The sequence below is a fragment of the Homalodisca vitripennis genome, chromosome 4, assembly GCF_021130785.1.
Source record: "Homalodisca vitripennis isolate AUS2020 chromosome 4, UT_GWSS_2.1, whole genome shotgun sequence".
In the NCBI taxonomy this organism is placed as follows: Eukaryota; Metazoa; Arthropoda; class Insecta; order Hemiptera; family Cicadellidae; genus Homalodisca; species Homalodisca vitripennis.
In genome coordinates, this window is record NC_060210.1 from 2,857,201 (window position 1) to 2,880,004 (window position 22,804).

A 22,804-nucleotide genomic window follows, 5' to 3' on the forward strand; every position below is an offset into this window, starting at 1 on the left:
CAAGGGGAAAGGCCCGTTTTGTGGACAGTGAGGCAATTTTTATCGTCGTTTCCATCCCCTAAATGACTGCTGGCGGCCCCTCTGAATCTCTTAGAAAAAGATTGCCAAGTTGAGTGGGGTGAAGCGGCCATCTATGCTTGTCTCGCAGTGAAATTTAGGAAATAATTGCCTGATTTCAGTGGGGTAAGTTCGTCTTGCAAACTGATATGTTCCTCCTTAGCCGTTGCTGCTGTTTTTATCGCCAGATGGATGGCAGCCCAGTTATGGTGGTTAAAAAACAGATAGAAATTGATTTCCTGTCCTTGAGCTGGAAGTGGGTTTGCGTTAAGGAAGTATCCGGCTCCATTTATGCTTACTGAAACACGTAAAAAGAACTCTAGTTTGCTGTCGTGTTTGGAAACGCGTTCAACCAGGCCATTTCTTGGCTCCTTGCACACCCAGTCTTGGCTCCTTCTTCGAGTTTCGATTGTCGCTGGGTAGTCCAAATTTCTGCCCTTAAGTTCACAGTGCAGCACGTTGCGAGGCACCTCCATAAAGGAAGCAGACACTGCATGTTTCCTTACAACGACACCAGAATTTATCAGAGCCGCCATGTTGTGGCGTGCTCCTAGACTTTTTCTGCATTTTCGGGGTATTGTTGCCACAAATCAACAGGAACTGACTGCATCAATGAGCTTAAAACGGAGGTGCCCACCCTCCTTATTTTCTGTCGTTCCGAGTGCGATGCTGCCGTGACAATCGTAGGAAAAGGTGCCAAGTTTGAGTGCTGCCAAGCTGCGGTGGGTTGTGCAGCCATGGTCTTGTACCGATGGTTTCAGTCATTCTTCTTCCTGTGGGCGGACATCTAGGAATTCATAAGACCATCGCGAAGATTAGGGATCAGTTCATCTGGAAAGGTATGGACCGGGATATTGCAGCTCGAGTACGTTCTTGTTATCTGTGCTCGCTAAGAAAACCCGCTCAAATATACCAAGTTGGGTCTTTTGTCATCTGTTTAGGTGGCGGAAAAACCTTTGGAGAAGGTTTTCATTGACTATGTTGGGCCTCTCCCGCGTAGCAAGTCTGGGAATTAAGTTCCTACTTGTTTTTTGTTGGATGCCTTCTCCAAGTTTGTTTGGTTGTTCCCATTGCGGAGTGCTACCCGCGCAGCTCACGGTGCAAGCATTCTAACCATTTTTTTCAACACTTTTCCCCGCCCTTTTTCACAGTGCACACTTTGTCACCCAAAATATCTTTAAAAGTCCACCATGTGCTTTACGCCAACGACCACCAGAATGTGCCTTTTGTGGCGAATCCGCTCCTGTGACTTTCCCCTCATTTTCGGACATTGTTCACAGCGAACTTAATCGAGATCTTCGATCTGACTGCTCATTGCCTTTCAATGGAAAAACAGACCACCTGGGATCAACTACCTTGGATCCAATTTGCCTTTAATACGGCCGTGACAGCATGAGAAGTCACAAGTTAGGCAAGGTACCGATGGTCTTTCGAGTTATTATTCATGGCTTTCCGCCAAACAACCCTTTGGCGAACCTTTGGAAAATTAGCGATCTGCTATCTCCTGGTACTCAGTTCATGTGAAAGCCACTTGGGAGGCAGCCAGGCGGAATCTCATTGGGCTAGGGAGTTAGTAAGGAGGAAGTACAACCGAGGTCGTATTGCCAAGTTGGGTCCCTTCCAGGTGGGGGAAAAATCTAGTTTACTGCAAGGCCTCACCCAGTCAGTTCGGCTGTGGATAATAGAGCTGCTAAAACTTTGCTACAGGTGGATGCCCACACCGCATTTGAAGGGGTTGTTCTCATTGCGGTGACTGCCGCGACTGGGAGATCCTCAGTCCGGGAAGATTTTCAGGAAGGCGCACATATCCATCTGAAGCCTTGCCGGAGTCATCCGTGATTTCTCTTTAGTCTGTGCGGGAGGGTTTTAGGTCCAGAGGCCTGATCACCTCTGCTCCTTCTTCCTGATTAAGGTTCCTGTTTTCTTCTTTGTACCCAAATCACCACTCTTGGAGGGATTTCAATCCAACTATTTTGGATCCAATTTGGTTTTACGCCCCAGACTTCAGGGTTTCCGGTTTATAATTCTTCAACATTTGGGGAGAGGGCATTTCGTTTGGTTCTTCATTTTGAAGAAATTAACAGAGGGGAGTTCCTCCTTTTGGGGGGGAGTCTGAGCCGGTTCAATACCTATTATATGCCAATCCCTGGCGGCTATGGTGGGGGATCTTTATATAGTGTATGTGTATGTGTGTGGTAAAGGTTTATTGGCTGCAGAGGCCACTGACCTTTGAAGGCGTTTGGCTTTTCCGGTAGAGTGCCGTGGCAAAGACTCCGAGCCGTGGTGTACAAGTTAGGAGTAGCTCCAGCTTAAAATCCGTTTGTTTAATTAAGTGTCTTTGTTAGTTTTGCTGAGCTGATTTTCCTTCTTCTGACATGTGCGGCTAAGTTTAACGGCCCCTCACTGATGAGGTCCAAGAGATGAATTGTTTCTCCTGGTCATCTCTCCTTCATGCGTGGTCGCAGAGAACCTTCGCTTTTGCGCTTTGAAGGGGAGATGATGGACATTTCGTGTTTTCTTCATTTAGAAATCAAGTTCCTGCTTCTAGTCTTCTGTGATACCCTGCTACCTATATTCTTTATTTATTTGTTATATGTTATTGTTGCCATTTATATATTGGCTGCAGAGGCCCACTGACCATTTATATTTTGTTATTTAATTGGCAAAGACTTAGTAGTTAGAGTAGCTATTTATTTGTTTTTATTTCTTGGATTTTCATTAGGAGGCCCGCCCTTAGCCGAAGGACCGAGGTCCAAGAGATGAATTGGCATTTCTTGTTTCAAATTATGGCGTTTCAGAGAATTTTTGTATGCAGGAGTGCACCTGGACATTTCTTCTAGGATTGGTTTGAGTATAGGCTTATATCTACTTACTGCAGGCACTTTTTTTTTTTTTAATTTTAAGTTATATATACTTATATTTCTTGGATTTCATTGACTGGATAGGCCTATGTTTCAAATTATGGCGTTCTATTTTTTGTAGCAGGTGAATGAACAAGGATGCAGGCACTTTTTATTTTTTTTTTTATTTAGTAATATTAACTGACTGGATAGCCTATGTTTGTCGGGTGTTCTTATTTTACCTAGTTTAGTTTTGATCCGGCATCCCGTTCGCCGCCATGGGCGCGCGCTTCCCTGAATGTTTGCTGTGTGGTGTGCGAGCAGCGATGTAACGGTTTCACTATATGTCAACGAGAATAACTGTTCGATTAGGTGAAGCTCCTTGTGTGGTAGTGTGCTATGCAAGTCTAAACATGAAAGAGTGCCGCCGCTTGCCTGGTTCGATTGGAAGAGACAGTAACGGAGGTAGCTTTCCCTTCTTTGAGGGGCTAAGATTTAGTACCCTACTAAAACTACTAGTAGATGCGATCTCGACAGGATGCAACCCCTATGTAAACTTTATTAATTGTAAATAAGCCGTCACTTAGAAGAATTGCAAACCTATGTAGGACAAATGAAATTAAAGGCTCTTCACATTTTTGTCATATATGAGTGCAAAATTTGTTTCCTTTCGTGATTTAGGAAACATGCATTAAAATTTAGTAAAATTTTACATTAAATTGAATAAATAATGAAAATAAAATATATAAAACACAATTAACGTATCTTAAAAATTACAAGTATTAGGTAAGATCATATACTTGAAGAATTAATAAAATATTGTTCAATATATTTCTATTCTTACTGTGTAAAATATTTCTTATAATAAATAAAGTATAGACGAAATGCAACATATTTATTATTAGTTACTATAAATTATCAATCAATGATGTGTTCCTCTTAAGAGTATGTCAAATAGGCCTAACATTTATTCTATCCATTTCGGAAGGCGATTTGGAGATTGGCGTGAAAGTGAGCAGGTTTTCCATTTTGTCAAATGGATTAAATTGTGAAAAACTGATAAATCCACTACTAAAGCTTTAGTAAAACATATACCTGTCAATTTCGGAGGCATACAACGTTTTAATGTACATACGTGACCTAAGTAACTGTTTTTATTGTGTTTTGTATGTTACGTTATGGGACTTTTATTTCAAAACCGAAACCATTCGTCAGATTTTATGGTGTCGTCTGATGATGGAATATTATCTCTGGAAATTATGCATGGTGACACCTCATCAGTAGGTTTTTGATCAGATGTAGATAAGAATACCTAATTTATTGGTAATTGCATCCAAAAAGCTTCTATAATTGTTATTTTCATAAAACAGGTAAGTTACGTGCATAAACTTGAAAAGAGCTTATTGGAATTTTACCTATGTCAATTATCCGTTGGTTTGTTACACAAAAAGAATTTGATTTTAAAAGATATTATTCCATGCTTCCTAGAAATACAAAGCCAGTAATATTTAATACTGGCAGGCAGTTTGTGAAGCAATGTACAGACAACTCCATTATCCATGGGTACCGGTTGCCCTTTTTATAATAATAACTTCTTGTATATCCTTTTAATAATTATTAATTAGGAAGTACTTTTAGATGAATACCTCTAAATGTAAAATAATATTTACCGTCGAAACTTAACCAAAATAAAGTTATTATATTTATTGTTAATTTTATTCACTATATATATATAATTAATTAATTATGCTATTTGCTTGTAGTCTTGTTTTCGTTTTCAGAACGACTTCAGACTATAATTGGATTTTATTACTTTTATATACAAAAAGACGTATTCAAAGATTTCTGCTAACTATCACGTTATGATTCCCAATAACAGAAGAGTTTACTGGATAAAAGTGCATTTAAAAGTTTACATACGTTATATACATGTATGTAGCGCATTATGGTGCAACAAGTTATAGTAGTGTAAGATATGTATGCGGGTGTAAAAACAAGATCATATGAACTTAATTTGCACAAAACTGGTTATATATTTTGTTATAGTAAAGACCATGTTTATGATAATTCATACTTTAAATGTTACTAATGAGTATTGTCCATCACTTTCACTCGTGGGTTTGGAAAATTAAATTTTCAGTCTGTGTGTCTATCTGATTGTCTGTCCTTCTGTCTATCCGGCTTCCTGTGCGCACGATATCTCGAAGACGAAATGAACTGAAATTCTGAATAAACACTGAGTTCAATAATGGTATACATCACTCAATGAGGTTTGGCTGAGCGTTAGTGAACTCTTTTACTTTGGTATTATTGGTAACTATGGTGGCAACGAGAAAAGAGTGTAATAAATAAATTTTTAAACAAACTCTGCACACCATAGGAGATTCAAACATGTATTATACTAAGCACATGTAGCGAAACTATCCCAACACATGCAATATATTTGACAATATAGTGACTTGGTGTTTAGACAGTTATTATTTAAACATTTATATGAAACGCCATTCTCTTTAGAAGTTGTGATTGTATTATATGGCAAATATTGCCAAAAAGGTCACTTATTAGACTTTAAATTTTGTCTACACTTCGTTTGTAAATAATTAATTTATTGATATGTCATATTTCTGTAAACTTGTTTTTGTGTGATTGTCTGTCTGAATATCTATCCGCAGGAAATGTCGAGGTAGGATGAGAATCGAAAGTTGGTGAATGTTACCTCAGCGATGAATGTTACATTTAGTGATGTACTTCTAATTTGTATAATCAAATACGAAGGTAGATAAGAAGTTGTGTATACATAACAGCTGATTGCATTCATTGTTGAATGAAGTCAGTCTTTTAACTAGTACTGAAACATATAATTGTTTCAACTAACTTGTAAAAAACTTGTCTTATTTATATATTACACTACTTTTTAGCGTTAAACCTCTAGCTCGTTTAATAAACATTACTTTTCCATCAACACAAAAACAGCGAATGAGATTCCCTACATATATCTTGAGACCTCCAACATTGTCTACTGCCTGATGAGAACTGGAGGAAACATAGTCCACTTAGCCTGGTAGAAGCACGTCATTTCTCATTTGTGAACCTCTTTGTTCTGCACCAGAACTCTGACAGGAAACGACGCTCATTATTCAATTACAAATAATTTACGCATATCTTAACAGAATACATTGCGTGAAGCAACTCCTTTAGTTTTACATTGCAAAGGGATGCTAGATTAAATACTTTACGTGGAACAAGTAATAAGGATGTAAGAGTGATTTCTGTTACAATAACACTGAGAATCTTGTTCTGTATGATAAATTGACAAGTAGGAGTGATTTTCAATTAATACATATACTAGTAATAGTTTACATTAATCGCTAAACAAATGCAATATATGTTTTTTATCTTTTTTAAACTAAGATAAATACTAAAAAACCAAACAAATTGTTGATATGCTGAGTTACGTTTCAACAGTCTCATCTGCTCCTTAACCTCCAAAAGAGGGTGTAAGTACACATATATCGTACTTAGATTTGTGAGATAAATAATGAAGAAATGTGCATAATAAATTAGGTAGATATGAACATAATAAATACGAACAATCTTCCTGTTATCTTCCTACATCTTGTGTTCTTCATTGTAAGAGCTGTCTGTGTTTTCTTGCTGATTCTTAGGTTTGTGTTGTATCTTACACGTTTCCGCATTGAATTTGATGGATTCATCTGAGCATCTATTATTCTTTACTATAAAGGCTGCCGAACTTTGGCACTACCATTATGTTAAGTGACAGTAAATGTTTCGTCGGTCTCTCCGATGTAAACATTTACACATAAAATATAAAATTTACTATGCACACTCGATGACACATAAGTGGGGATATGTTAAGTATATGTTTTCTATTTTTTTACTGTTGGATTCATATTTTATAAAATATCCACATGTCTTGCGTACGTAACAAACCAAAGTTCAGTATTGTACACTTAGACCACTAGGTCACAGGAATATGACCATTTCCTCATTTTAGCATTTTCAGTGACAACGTAGCATGCTGGTCCTTTCCCCTTCTAGTCTGAGTACCTTGCCCCACCCGCTCTCAATCCTCCAAAACCCTAGATCTGACAGTTAGGATAGTATCAAAATAGTTTTCATATTAGGTAGAACTTTAAGTATAAAATGAGGTCAAAGTAAAAGTAATAAATTCTGAATTATCTAAGTAGGTATGTTTGCATAACCTTGAGTGATTTTTATTTTTAGAGACACATATTGCAGCCAAAATGGAACTCTCTTTGTTTACATTGAGACATGGTAAGTGTACGCCACAACACGTGTCGCATAATACGCTTAGGTAAGGTTGCAGTAAATATTTCGAAAACCACTTTTACTTGCTATTTTTTGGGGAGTGAAAGCTAATAGTACATATTATATATTTGTATTCCCCAAGTAGAAAAAAATAAAACGGATCAGTGATATATTTTAATGACTCTCAACAAAATTAAAGACTGGACAAGCTGAAACAAATGAGTAAATCTGCAGTATTTGTAAACCTACCACCGAACAGTTATCTCGGAACATAATAACACAGCGAGGCAGCCAAAAAGCGGGTATTTTTACTTTTGATTGATCACGTTGGATAGTTAACGTTAACTTTGTTACCGTATTTGAATCATACAACTTTAGAATATCATTTGTTTTTAAACCATATGCAGCAATAAACGAGTAAACCCACCACCGAAAAGTTATCTCATAACATAACGCATCGAGACTGCCAGATAGCAGGGATTATTCACTCTGAATTGGTCCAGTTTGCATAGTCAAAGTTTTACATAGGTTAACGAAGTTAACATCGACTAAGATAATGTGTATAGAGTAAACAATACCTGATATTTGGGATGGGTTTTTTTATACTTTTATGAAATTAAAATGGTTATATGTTGTATAGTACAAATTATTTTTTTCATGATTTATAATAAATAAAGTAAAGTGTTGTACTTTTTACCGATACTGTTTATCGTATGGGTTTTAAGTTTATTGAGCGCGTTTAGAGCTCTTTTGCAATTTTTAAATTTAGGTAGTACTTCTCACAGGCTTTAGTAAGTTTTATAAATTTACAAATATCTTTCAAATAGATGTATTTATATTTTTATATTACGAATATTATGTTTTGACATATACTTCCTTTAAATTGATAAAAGCGCTCTTTGTAAGAAAAAATTGATCGTCATCCACGCTAGTCATAGTTATGATTGAAATGGGCGATTATAGAAAGTGTATACATCAATAATCTAGTCTTATAATTTCTTTCTTCTTACAAATAACACATTGTATATTTGTCAATGTATAAAAATGATACAATATTTTTAGGCATTGCACCATTTAAAAAATATTGTTTTTCCGTTTCAAGAATGACAAAAGTAATGAAATACAGAATGTGTTTTTACATTTATTTCGTACGTTTGTGATTTTTTTAAAAGAAGAATGTATTTTAACAGAGCTGTCTACCTAAATGCTGTTGTCAAAATACACACACATCAACTTCCATGTTTGTACATGTGTCCTGGTCACGAAGTATTTTGTAAACGTCACTCGACGAGAAATGTTGTTTATATTTTCTCTAAAAGGGTCACGATTGACTGAGTCCATAAAAAACTACTCTGATGAAAATATAGTTTCTAAGATTTTTACAAAACAACTATTGTATTTTAATATAAAAAAGGGTTTAATAGTTCTTAACATTGCAGACGGTCGTGGACAAATCACTGTTAAATTAAAATAGTGTATGTACTAATGAATATTTAGTTTCTTATCTAAGTAGGTTAGTAATAACTATGATATTTGTATGTACGAAAAATCCCAGAATTATTGTATTGAATAAAAAAGGCTAGTCTAACATTATATATATACACGACCGTGGTTTGTTATTCAAGGCTGCTAAAATAATATACTTAGAAAGAATTACTTACTGCTTCGTTTTAATGAGAAAATAATGAGAAAATATTTTCATGTTAGGTATATATACGAATTAAACCTGTTCGATTAGTTACTAAATATAAAATAATACATTCATGCTTTAATGGCCTTTTCAAATGAATTTCTTGAGTGGGATTAGTGAAACAGTTTTAAATTATGTATGGTGAAGTAAATTTAAATATTATTTAATTGATCATATGGATATTGCTTGAATATTACTAGTAATGTGAAGGAAAACAACGGTTTTACGGATCAATCATATTTGAGTGGCTCAGATACACCATTAAATTAAAACGTAGTAATATCAACGTGCACCATACTACGCTTGAGTAAACTTGCAGAGATGACACAATAAGCTCCTCTTATAATCTGTTGTGATACGATTAAAACAAGCCGAACAATTTAGAGCGAACAAAAATGAATATATCCTGTTAAATATTTCAGATTAATGTGAATAAAACTTTTAAAATGTCAGTTACTCGCATTTAGGAGATTATTACTACACGGTTTCATTTCCAAAACCTATTCATACGATAAAGTTTGATTAAAATTAATTTTGGTGGACAATTATTAATATATTTACCGTTAACCTATTACCACGATCCATGTTAAACATTCGTGTCCCTGAATGTGGATATTCTTCGGACTCAAAGATAATCATTTGGGATCTGGAATCATTGATTTTACACATATCTATCCGCGCGATATGTAAAGAATTAGCTAATGTATATAATTTTAGTTTTGAATGGGGCTATTTAATATGGACAACATTGAGTTTGATGAAGTTCTATGTCGAGATTTGAATGAACATTAGCGAATATTTTTACACTAGCCGTACGGGTAACCATGATGGTATCGAGAAAATCAACTTGATAAACAATTATATACATAGCAGTAAAGTGTAGCTATTCACTTTAAATTTAGCTTACAACCTCAACGAAGCCTCTTAACCTAAACATTGTATGGCGTACGCATACTATGTATTTATCTAAAACTGTTTTACAAAATAAACATCCAACAGATTTAGGTGTTGACCCATAGACTTACTGAAATAAAAAATACAAGCCTATAATGGGGAAGTACATGATAATAATTAAAATAATAGCATATCCGTATTCACAGTTTATTAGTTCTATATGTTCCTAAGTATTCTATTCGGCCACAATAGTTCAAATTTTAAAGTTCCCTCAACATTCTGACTTCATGATGCTAATTGGAAGGGCAATGAAACTCTCTATAGTATAATCTTTGTCTCTACTACCTTCCAGAATTTATTAGAGTCTTAAAGTAAGTACGCAAAAATATTCACAGACTTGGATAAGTTGTAGCGTTCCCTATAGTACACAAAAACGATAAAGGATATGCATAAGAACTAGATCAAGAGAATTTCCATCACTGTTACCTCGAATATTAGGTTTTCTAGATCATATATATATATATATATATATTTTTTTATCGTAAATAAAACATATTTTGGTTACCGTACCAAGTTAACTCTTTTGTGACGCAATATTCTGCAGTGAACTAACTTGTGACGTAATATATTTGTTACAATCAATTAAACAAATGATAGCAAGATACACATATTATATTGTCACAGGTGTCATACAATAAAGTAGTAAGACTGTAAGTAGGAAACCGTGTCGGTGATTCCCCACATCATGTGTCACGAAACGGGCTTGGCGGAAAGTATTTTCAAAGTTTTCATGTCTTTATAGCTGCATGTCATCATTTTCTTGACTACATGTGTCAACAAAATAACACATGAGATGAGTTATGCCGAATGTGAAGATTTCATATGGTTGTATTCAGTTTGTAAAAAATAATAAATCTGCGCTTTTCTTGTTGCCATCATCGTTACTAATATTTATTTCATTTCATTTCATTTATTTCATTTACTTATTTCCACGGCAATCGCCACTTTTACAATTCCATTACATAGTAAAATAACATAACAATATAGAATAAGAGTGCAACAAGCGAATACAACAACTGATACAATTGGATAACAATAAATTGATAACGACTAAATCAATAGATAACAATAATTCAATAACAACAACAGGTAACCATTTGACAATATAACAAGAAAAGTTTGGAGATTTAAGATGCACAGAGAGTCAAGCAAAACAGGGTTGATTAAACAAGATCAATAAGAACAGGTACATGAAATAATCAATAAACTATAAAATACAACAACAATATCGAACAATTTAAATGCAAAGACTATAATATATAACAAAGTACTACTAAAAAAAGGCGAGTAAAAACAGAAAAAAAGGTATAGTTGAAACAGAATTATAGAGTGCCATATACTAATTTGATGATTTCTTCTCGAAATCTAGCAGGGCTGGTGGCGAAGAAGTCAACAAGATGTCCCATCTCATTTCCGCTGCGTAGAAGTCGAGGTATCGTACTCTGTTGTTGGTAGGTCGTTGAATAGTACAGTCTTGCAAAGGTGTCTCGCAGTCTCGTATGCCCAGGAACATGGAAGTAGATTTTGTTGAGAGTTGCGGGCAATCAATGCTTCCGTTGATGATCTTGTGGAGAAAGATAAGATCATGTATCTTTCTACGAGCCTCAAGAGGAGCAAGGCCATGCTGTAGTTGATAACCAGCAATTGGAACATTCATGTAGTGGTGGCCATCTCTGAACCCAGCTGTTCTGACAAGACGATGCTGAACTCTTTCAAGTTGTGTTTTGAGTCCTTCTTGGGAAGGTGACCAGATGGAAGAGTTGTATTCCAGGAGAGGACGAACAAGTGCTTTGTAGAGGATCAGCAGGGCGTCTACTGAAAGATTACGAGTAGAGCGGAAGATAAATCCAAGAGTTGAGTTTGCTCTATTACAGATGTATTGGATGTGCTCAGCAGGGTGAAGAGTTGGTGTTGTGATGACGCCAAGGTCCTTTATTTTATCTACTCGATGAAGAACGGTGTTGTAAAAAGAGTAGTTGAAGAGACAGGGTGTAAAAGATCTTGAAAAGGTCATCACAGCGCATTTAGATATATTAAGGTCCATAGCGTTCATAAGGCACCATTTTTCGATATGGAAAAGTGCTGATTGAAGCAGTTGGTGGTCAGTAAAAGAGTTTATTTCTATGAAAACCTTTGCATCATCAGCAAATAGTAGTAGCTCAACTCCAAGGCAGTGGTCGATATCATTTATAAAGAGGTTAAACAGATGAGGCCCGAGGAGAGATCCCTGGGGAACCCCTGATAAAGCACTTAATGACCGAGAAATAGCGCCTCCACATCTAACCTTGAGTGTACGATCTCTGAGATAGGAATGAAGGAACGTCAAAAGAGAGTTTGAGAATCCCATGGCATCAAGTTTAGCCATAAGGTGCTTGTGGCTCACTCTGTCAAATGCCTTAGAGAAGTCTAAGAATATGCAGTCAACCTGATTTCCGTTTGAGAATGCAGATGTTATGTAGTGGTGGAATAAGGCAAGATTAGTGGTTGTAGATTTACCACTCATAAAACCGTGTTGTTCAGGAATAATTGTGTGTATCAGCTCAAACTTCAGGCCATCCATTATGAGAGATTCAAATACTTTTGAGAGAGAAGAGAGGATAACTATGGGCCTATAGTTCTTGGCTTCTGTGCGGTCACCGGATTTAAATATAGGTGCAATAAAACCGGGCTTTAAGCAGGAGGGAAATATGCCAGAAGAGAAGAAGCAATTCCAAAAGATGGAGATATGAGGAGCGAGAATTGAGCTGCAGAACTTCAGTACAGAAGGAGGGATGTTGTCAGGACCAGCTCCTTTGTCAGGGTTGAGATTTTTTAGTTTCCTCTCGACGGTCACAGCAGATGTTTGCCAGATTGATATGTTCTTTGACTTGGTGTAGTTGTAAGTTGGGGGCTCACTTGCTGGTTCCTTGAAGATTGTGGAGAAGTAGTCAGCAAATAGGTTAGGCGACTACAAAACATTATCTAATTCACAGCTACATCTTATACTAAATTATAACCCTCTAATTTGGTTTAAAAACATGTATTATAATTTTATAATATGGTAACACGGTATCAAATAACTAACCGCATATTTTTCAGTCTCAATAAATTTAGCAATTTACAATTGAAGTAGTCTGTTTCATCACATTAATTGTAATTCTTAGATACTATTGAATTTATTGACAATACAAATTTGGAAACTGAAATTTATATAAAAACAACAATATGCAATATTTGCATTCTGGCAACTTCCATCCAATCTGTAAGGGGTAAAGATCTTTCCAGAAATTAACCTTATTTTCTTAACCACAATAATAGTCTTTCTTGTATCCATTTTAAAGAAGGTATTCAAAACATATAGCGTATAGATAAATAAGAGCATCTAAAACCAATTCCAGTGTTGTTAATATAAATGATCATAAATTTGTCACTCTATATTTTGATGCTCTTCGAAACATGCGCAAGGTGTTCAATTCTCATTTTTGAATCTTCACTTGAGACTTGATCTTTATTATAAAACCGTCCTCAAGTATTTTTAAAAGTTCCCAATTGACATTATATTCTTTCGCCCTATCGATAGAACACAATGGAAACAAACTAGAAAAATGCTTCAAGCTAAAATGAAATTACGTTTTGAAGACAAAATCTAACCAACGAACTAAACTTATTAATTTAACAAATGATGCAATCATACTTGAATTGGGTTAAAAATCTAGGAAACCAGATGTATTAAAAGTAAGATGAGTATTTTTTGTTTCTGTTTAATTGAGTGATTCCGCGTTTTAAATAAAGACAGTTTTAATAAAAAAAATAAATATAAGTTCTATGTCAAAATTTACAATTTTTCTTCTAACAACTAACTGAAAATAATTTGTTATTGGTCATGCTATTATTGGTTTGAGTTTAGTTTTTTTTCTTTTTTGTGGTTTTCTGACAACGGATTCTTGCAATCAGGATTTAAAACCATTAAGACTGATTTTCCTGTGTTTCTATAATTTTGAACTTCTTGTACTTTCGCAATATATTGATATATATATATTCAGTAAAATTCGGTAGAAGGTCGAAGTTATATAAAATATAGCTTATAATTATATATTATTAACTAAAAGTTATTACACACACACACATATAAATATATATATATATATATATATATATATATATATATATATATATATATATATATATATATATATATATTATATAAAAGTATAATGTTTGATGTTTAATATCCAACTGTAGGTGTGGTGGTTGTAAAACCCAGAATTGTCTCCTCGCCCTTCTTCTAAAAGTTTGTAAGAAATGCCTTCAACAAATCCAAGTACATGACGGAAGTGTGGTTTCGGAGACCGGAAGTTGGTGAAGCTGCTAATGGTCTGAAGATGAATCGATCCGTCGCTACCACCAAACTAATGGTCCATTTTTACCTTCAAACGTTCAAGGACCGAGGTAGAAATGTTTTAAATAGCCCTTTCTTATGCAATTAAAACGAAGTTGCATATTATGTAAGTACCTAAATTTGTGTATTGAAGTAGTAAATACACAATGCACAATTAATCCTACATGAACTGTTTTAAGCAAGTATGATTAATTAAAACTATATTACAAAGACGAATTATGGTTATTAAAGGACTTGTATACTTTAGTAGAATTTTATAATCAGGCAGAATTAAATGTTTCAGAGCTACGGAACTTATATTTACTTTAAAAAATCAGGAGTAAAGAAAAACTAATTATTTGTTCTTAGGAATCATTAATCCTTACAATTTGTAGTTAATCTTATTTAATAGACTTGATATGTGTTACTTATTTTGTCTCTGTAACATTATACCAACTGTATAACAGCTGGCGTGATGACTTTTACATCTAAACTTGTAATACAACCGTCATCTGAGGAAGGGTTACCGATAATGCTATTCCTCCCCCTGTCTTTAATAGTCACCAGGGGTAGTTAAAACCAGCATTGTAATTCGGCTATCGTTCTATTATATGTAGAGATTAGAGTCTAGATTAGTATAAGGTTATAAGAATTTTCCCTTTTACCCATCTGAATATTGGGAAATATTGGGTTCTTTAATTTGTTTGGGTCAGCCATTCTCATACAAATTAATTGATTACCGAAAGGTATGATGGGAAAGGGGTTCAAAAATAACAACTATGGACTGTATAGTAGGTAAGGACGTCCTTCAATGAAGGACATTTTTCCAGATATGCACACCAAGATTGTATGAGAATATAAATGTTTCTCCCAATAATAAAGAATGACAAGATATACATATTCTTATAAAAGTAATGATTTTATCCATATCTGACTCATGGAAATTGGTGAAATGCAGAGTAGTATTCTACTAAACGCTCATTACCGACCAAACATCATAAATGGATAAACAAATCGTCTTCCAAGGAAATAAACTCTAAGACATTCTTATTGAAACTATGCTGGATGGATTAGAAGCATGGGAATTTCCTGATTAACCTTAGGTCCACCTAACCCCTAAATTCAGAAAACACTCCAACAAGGAGAGCAGCCATTAGCGAGTTTAACCTATAAAAGTTCTTGTTAAGTACATAACATTTTTATAAAAAATGATTATTGCGCAGAAATTGATTGCGCTAGATGGGTGTCTCATATTTGAATGATGTTTGGGAACATCATCCATACAAGCATGTCAAACAACAATATTTTAAAATTCGTATCACATGGAGAAAGAATAATGATATGCGTTTTTTTACAAAGTGACATTCAAGTTCCGGTGCCTTAGGACACCAGAAGCTTTTAATACCTGTTACATCTAATACGTAAAGGTGTGCACAGCCATCATGAATTTAGAACGTCGTGCATTACTGATTTGATAAGCTATACGCATACATTTTAACCATTTCAGCTATAAAATATCACACTAGATTTTAGTGAAATATAAACGAGTTAGCTTGTTAGTTTTACTTTGTAACTAACTCCGCAACTAATTTTTGACACTGGATACATTGGACAAAGAATAAGTGGTATATCAGAGGCCGAAAGCCATGATGATACGTGAAAGATCGGTGATCTGAACATATTACGTAATAAAACATAGGGGTGAACTTTATCATTATCGTACTGAAGAACGTGATTAAATTATTAAAATATGTAAGCTACAATTGGCCAAGGACGTAATATATGTTTACGGCTATTTTACACCCCTCATTTACTTCCTTAGCAAGTGATATATTGTAACTAATTAAAATTGAAATTAAACCATTCACCTGGAAATAATGGAAGATAAAACCGTAAAATGCGGCGAACGAAAAATCACAAAGAGAATCTTATTATTGTTCTATTCAAAGTGGAATTAGTGGCCAGATCAGAGCGGATTACATTACCACATTAACGCTACCGTTAATAACTGATTTATCCATATACGTCCGAAAAATATAGTGAAACCACAAATTACAAATAGAAGCGTATTACTGGTCTAGTAACAGAGGAATTAGTGGTCATATAAGAGCTGATTGCGTCATCATATTGATGTTGCCGTTAATAGCTGAGTAGCGATATTCGCTATCATAATCAGTAAATGTTTGATACGATTTTGAAATACTCTTGTTTGCAACTGCGTCTTCTATTGCACTGTAATAAATTTTGTTCCTAAACTTAAAATCTTTATTAAACCCTGTTAGCTACTATCTATTATAAATGATGAGAAATAATGTAAACTACAAAACCTCATAAAACGTAAAATCAGTACATTTATGCTATTTTATACCACCTATTAATTCTCAGTCTTGGTGTAAGAAACTACTCCTTTAGTATTAGACAGCATATCAATGAGTGTAGCGTAAATATACCATGAAAAGTCAAGTGTACTTTATATGATTTCTACCATCCAAACATATTTTACAATAGTATATTGTAATAATAATAGATAAAAAATTTCCAGAAAACTGTTCCACTCACTGATGAAATATTTCTAAAATGTACTGATACATCTTAAATGAACTTCTATAAGAATAGTAACTACAGATTCCTTTGGTAATTTTTTACTCATATTGTAGGAAATATTTAATAATTAAAAATTTTTTCTACGGTATAAATGAATTGATATAAGTGAGCATTTTAATAAAACTCAATTTTTAACAATCTGTTCTTACTTATTATTTTACACATATAAGGATTTCAAGATATTTGCCTTTTGTAGATCCAACTAGTTTATAATCCACCCACAAATGGTCGTGGTGATGTAAAGTCGGTCCTTAATAGTATAAGTAAACCTTAATAAGTAAAGAAATATAAGACATAAAAATGTTATTTAATTCTCTGATTTTCGGAAATTCATTACATGATTGTAGTAGTAGTTAGCGGTTATAATAGCTAAACAAATATAGAATTTTCGAAAATATTTTCTTAAAATTATTATTCACTTAGTGAATGTAAATAAGTCATTTGTTTTGTTTTTAAATATATCTGTATGAAAAATTACCACCTTTAGTATTACTTTTACCCTTACTTCAAGTATTGTTTTCTCAAAATATTGTCTTAAGATTTTACATATACAAAAATGTATTAAGCATGAACTATGATAATTTATTATGATTTTTCATATTGAATTATATTTAGTATAGATGTAAAGACCATAGGAAAAAAACAAGGCATTAACTTTTTTTTCTTACATTCAGGTTATAATGAATTTTAGTAGTTTGGACTGTATCCGTTCACTGGCCCTATAATAAGGAAAATAATACGGAATGACTCAATATATTCACAATTTTACGTAACATTAAGCATCAATTCTAACACCTCATGATAGACTTACCTAATCCACATGAACTACATGTTGTAAACCGCTTGGTATTTTAGCATTATTAGAATAAGCAGATATAGTTACCAATTAGTGTGAGTTTCTAAGACAAGCGCAGCCTAGCTTTTAAAAATATAGTGATCGTGATAGATTATTTTAGAGCACTACTCTTCAAAAATAATTATATGAAATAACAGCTTAGATATATATTAATATCTAGTAGAAGAAATCCTTATTTCCATTTATATGTGCGTGTGTTTATTCATTTAACTTACAAGTATAATTATTCATTAAGTTTTAAAGTTAGTTTAGATATGTAACTTTATTTATTAATGAGAAAGAAAGAAAGCTGGCAGAGGAGAGAAAGTCTGTATTAATTATTCTGGATTACGTAACAAGTAATATAGTTTACAAATAGATTTGTTTTAAATTTTAAAATAACATATTAAAGATATTCATCAAACTATTAAAAATATAAAAATATTTATTGTAATTTTGAGGCCAACCGAAATAATTCAGTTTTACTTTAGGTGCTATTCTTATGTAAAGTATTAAGTGTTTTACTAATAATTTTTTTAATTACTTGAAATTAATTGCATTATTAACTTTAATTTATCAAAATAATGTATATTAAAATAACGTAATGTTATTAAAATCTTTGTGTATTCATAGTCCTTTATTGTAAATGCTTAAAAAAAACATATTAAATATTTATCATTTTTTCAATAAGTCAAAATTCTTGTTTCCTCTAGACAACACTTTTTAGGATAAACGATGAGTACCATTCGTATACTCGTATGTTCTAGTTTGAAATAACTGTGGATATTATGCAACTTATAACTATTTGCATATAGATGATATATCATCCATAACTTATGAAAATAAATTAGGGTTTTTACTGTATAGTAGCACTGTAGTTTCGCCTAAAATTATGGTTGTTCTATAAGGTTGTCAGGAAGGTTTTGTAGCCTATTAAATGATAAGTTTTGCCTTATTAAATAGAATAACCTGTAATGTATGTTTTAATAAATATAGTATGTAAAGGTAAATGTTGTAAGGTTGCAAATATCGTGTTGTGGCAATTACATTTCTAGGTTGCAATAAAAGTAAATATTGTAGCACTTACTTCATATTATTCTTATACTTCATAGTTATTTATATCTGCAGTATCATACGTCTATTGAGATTTTTTCACTTCAATCAGTTTCGGAACAGTTATATGAAGCCACTATTATATATACTTTACAGGCTGATTAGACTGAATGGAATTCTGTGGGTATAGACCATTCTTGTGTGTGTGTATATATATATATATAATATATATATATATATATTTTAATATCGTGTGTAGCATTTTAATATTGAATTAGTCATTTTTAAATATCTTATTTTATTGCAAATAATAGATAAAAGTAAAAATAGTGCTTTTAGTTCAAGTTCAATAAAAGTGTCTGTAAACATATTTAGTATGTAGGAGGTGAAGAAAACTGTTGAAAAAAAAACGACTTTACCGATTTGAATGAGAAGCACGAAGACTTTCTTTACTGGTACTCCCTTTTATTTAGCCCTCGGGAAGGATCAACTCGATCCCTTGTGTCTTGAGCACCGCTACTTGAAAGTACGGCTACACTTCCTGTTTATTGGAGATTCTTGCTTATTATCCCTCTGGAATCATTTCCTGACCTCACATCCTAGCGGCACGATATTCTTAGGGCTTTCTCCCGCATAAGTCTGTATAAACTGCAATAATCATAGCTTTATACAAAATCTGCAATACGAAGAAAATACATATAATTCATTGTGAAACTTACGTAAATTAATTTATCTTTCATTCCATCACATTATTCGTTTGAAATTAATTTCAAGATTTTTAAACCACACGTTTAGTCTGTAATTATCCAAGATTTAATAATTAAATTTTATATTTTTCGATATTATTTAATTTACTTAAATATTAAAATGCAGTTCAGAGCAATAAAGAAACACGAATCCAACAATCAAAAATCATGTCAGATTTGCTCAAACTTATTTAGTCAAATTAGGTAAATATATCCTACTTGTCTTAAGCAAGTTCATCTTTCAACGAAGGACGCCATGTTAAATATGTAAAGAGGTGCTTAGAAGGATAGAAAATATAATATGTACAATTCATGCAAATAATAATCTTCTGCTGTACAATGATTTGGGTCCTGATGATTTACAAATGCTTCTTTTATCGTAGCAGTTTATTACAATAATTTGTACTGTATATAATAATATAACACATAAACTTAAAGTTTAGAAGTATCCTGATTGTATAATGCATTAAAATGTTTGGTGGAAAATAAGACATTTACAGACACAAACAAACTGAGAACAGAAAAAACTTTCGATTTTTGCTGGATCATTTACCACCACTATTACTCATTATGGGATCTCAACAGGATGCAGCCACTAACCCAAATCTCACTCACCCTTCTAAATGAACATAAGAACGGTGGATCATAAATATTATTGCATAATCATCGGTAAAGGTAAGTAACTTAAATTTAAAATATTTCTTCCTAAGCAGTCGTAAGAGAGGCAGATACAAGTGTACCTATGACATCACGGTATCAATTGAAGATGCATTATTTCAGAAAGTTTATTATTCTCTATATTCTCATTAAAATTCAAAACGCAAGGCTGTGACGTAAAGACTGACCGATTGTCACATTTATTCCTCACTCAGTATAAACAGTTTGAGGCGGAGATTTGCACAATTCATCTCCACAAACTTCACCGACCTTTTAGTATTTAATCATCTGTCACTTACTCGGATTACAAATTACTAAATGTTTGTTTTTACACCAATGTTAATTTCAATTTGTTTTGTTAGCTAATAGTATAGATATGTGTAGGCGTGATATTAGTAAGCGATAATAATAACAGTTCAATAACCAAACTTCTTCTGATTAAAGAAAATCTGTCATTATGCAGATAAATGGTAACCATTATTACAAGGGAATAAGATTATGCAATCAGTAATCCAATCTTTAAATTAAATTACTAAACATTAAAACAATGTGTTTGAGTATAACTGCTGTAACCGTTTTCTTTTTTGATCTTTTTTGAATTGTGGTTGGATTGATGTTCGAATAATATTTTTTACATTATTGTTCCTGTATATTAATGTTTACAAAAACATTATTGTTTTATATATGATAAAAATATTCGGAGACAATTGATGGAACCAAAAGGATGAACCATTTGGCACGTCAATCCCTGGAAGTAAACGTTCAATAAGTTGGTACAAATCTGATTTCCACCGAGGGTGTTTTTATGAGCGCTTACTAATCAATATAGGCGCACCCTCAGGATCAAAAACATCAAAAATTACTGTCACATAAACTAATATATGCTCCGTTACTGAATTTACACAGTCTGTATATTCTCGAGGTTATTCTGTACTGTTCTTTGGTGAGAGGTATGGAGATTCACAAATACAGGACAAAAGAGTATTATCAGCTATGGACTACTCAAATTTTCTTTCAATTTACAGCTAGTTCAAAACGCCTTTTGGTGTTTTTTTTTCTTGATGAGTTCCTGATATGCCATTGGGACAATTAGAAGTCCACATAAAATCTGGATCTGATAATGTCGTAATGAGTAGCATGTCTGAAATCTGTCCTAGTATTATAATATATAAGTACCTAAGGTCTTGGCTGTTATCTAATTAGATTTACACATAAAATAACTATGGTGGAAAGGGTTAATTCAATTTAAATGTTGAGTTTAACTCCAGATCACCTTATTCTTATTATAAATACTAAAAACTCGAGTCAAGTTCGTCTGGAGAGATCCAGTAAAATCGGAAACTAAGAAGTTGAAAATGAATTCTTTTCATCTTTTTGACATTAGAGGCAATTAGAATAACAAATATAGAGTAAACTAGTTGAAGAGAAAGTCTAAGGTGTATAATCTAGTGCACTAAGACGTTTTAGATAGGATTTGTAATGAAGGAGCAACTGAAATTTCAAAAAAAAGTAGCTATGTTGGAAGGTAAACTCAATGTGAATGTTGAGTCTGATATTGAGGCGATGTGAAGAGTTATTTTTGAGCTTCTTATTTGGATCTCTCCAGACGAATATGGCTTCAGATTCCAGGACTCAGGTCTGTGAAAATTTGAAATTCCAGATGTTGTAATAAGAGAAAAATAAACGGGAGCTTCATTCAACATTCACATAAATTTTATTTGATAGATGGAAGTTCATTATTATAGACATAGGTGTTCTTATATTTAAAATTGTACTTTTCTGTTAAATATTAATTTTGAACAATCATATGAAATTTCTGTGAAGCTTTTTAAGTTTATTTCAATGCCCCTTTCATTTGAGTATATAAAATCATAAACTTTACAACTGGTAAAGGATTGCTAGTCACAACTAAGTGGATGGATGGCAGTAATGAATCACTTGGGATAAGCGTACATTTCACCCTTATAATAAAAACTCTGGGATATAAGCTTGTCACTGTGTATCTTACAACTTATTCTACATTACTCTGTATTTCTTTTTTGGTGGTCGTACTTCTTCAGATATGATAAACTTGAGTATACATTACTATCGGAAGTTGTATAAGAATGAAACTATCCATTTACCTAGATGTAACTAAAATGTGTGAAATTTGTTATGTTAACATATGGTTGCCCTACAATCACAAATTTGAGAAAGAAGGGTTGGTTTGAAGATATATCAGAAATATTATTAAAAAGTATAACTGCAAAAACCCAAAGGAAATTTGAAAATTCTCAAGTATTACATTCCGACGGTGTGAAATTAAAGAAACCTAATATATAGAACATGAATGTTAATGTACACATTCCAAAACTAATTATTTGTATTGAGATATGTAGAAAAAGTTACGGTCAGAGTAGAAGTAATGGCTAAGAGCGTCAGATTTTCGTCTCCACAACGCCTAAACCCACGTGAGTTGTATCCGTTGTTATTTTCTTCACTCCCTCATCTTACAAGATATATCGTCAGATATCTTTATGAATCAACCAGATTTGGCTCTGAAACTCAAAGCTGTAAGAATCAACATCAATCTACATTCAGCATTAATTGTTCCAATAATTTAAAGAAATCTTACACATACTAAATAAATTACTTTGGTTTGCTCACGCAATATCGAAGACGTCCACTGCTCAAGTACGTTTTTTAAATATTTCAAGAAAGAGGAATCTTCGTAATGTGCTC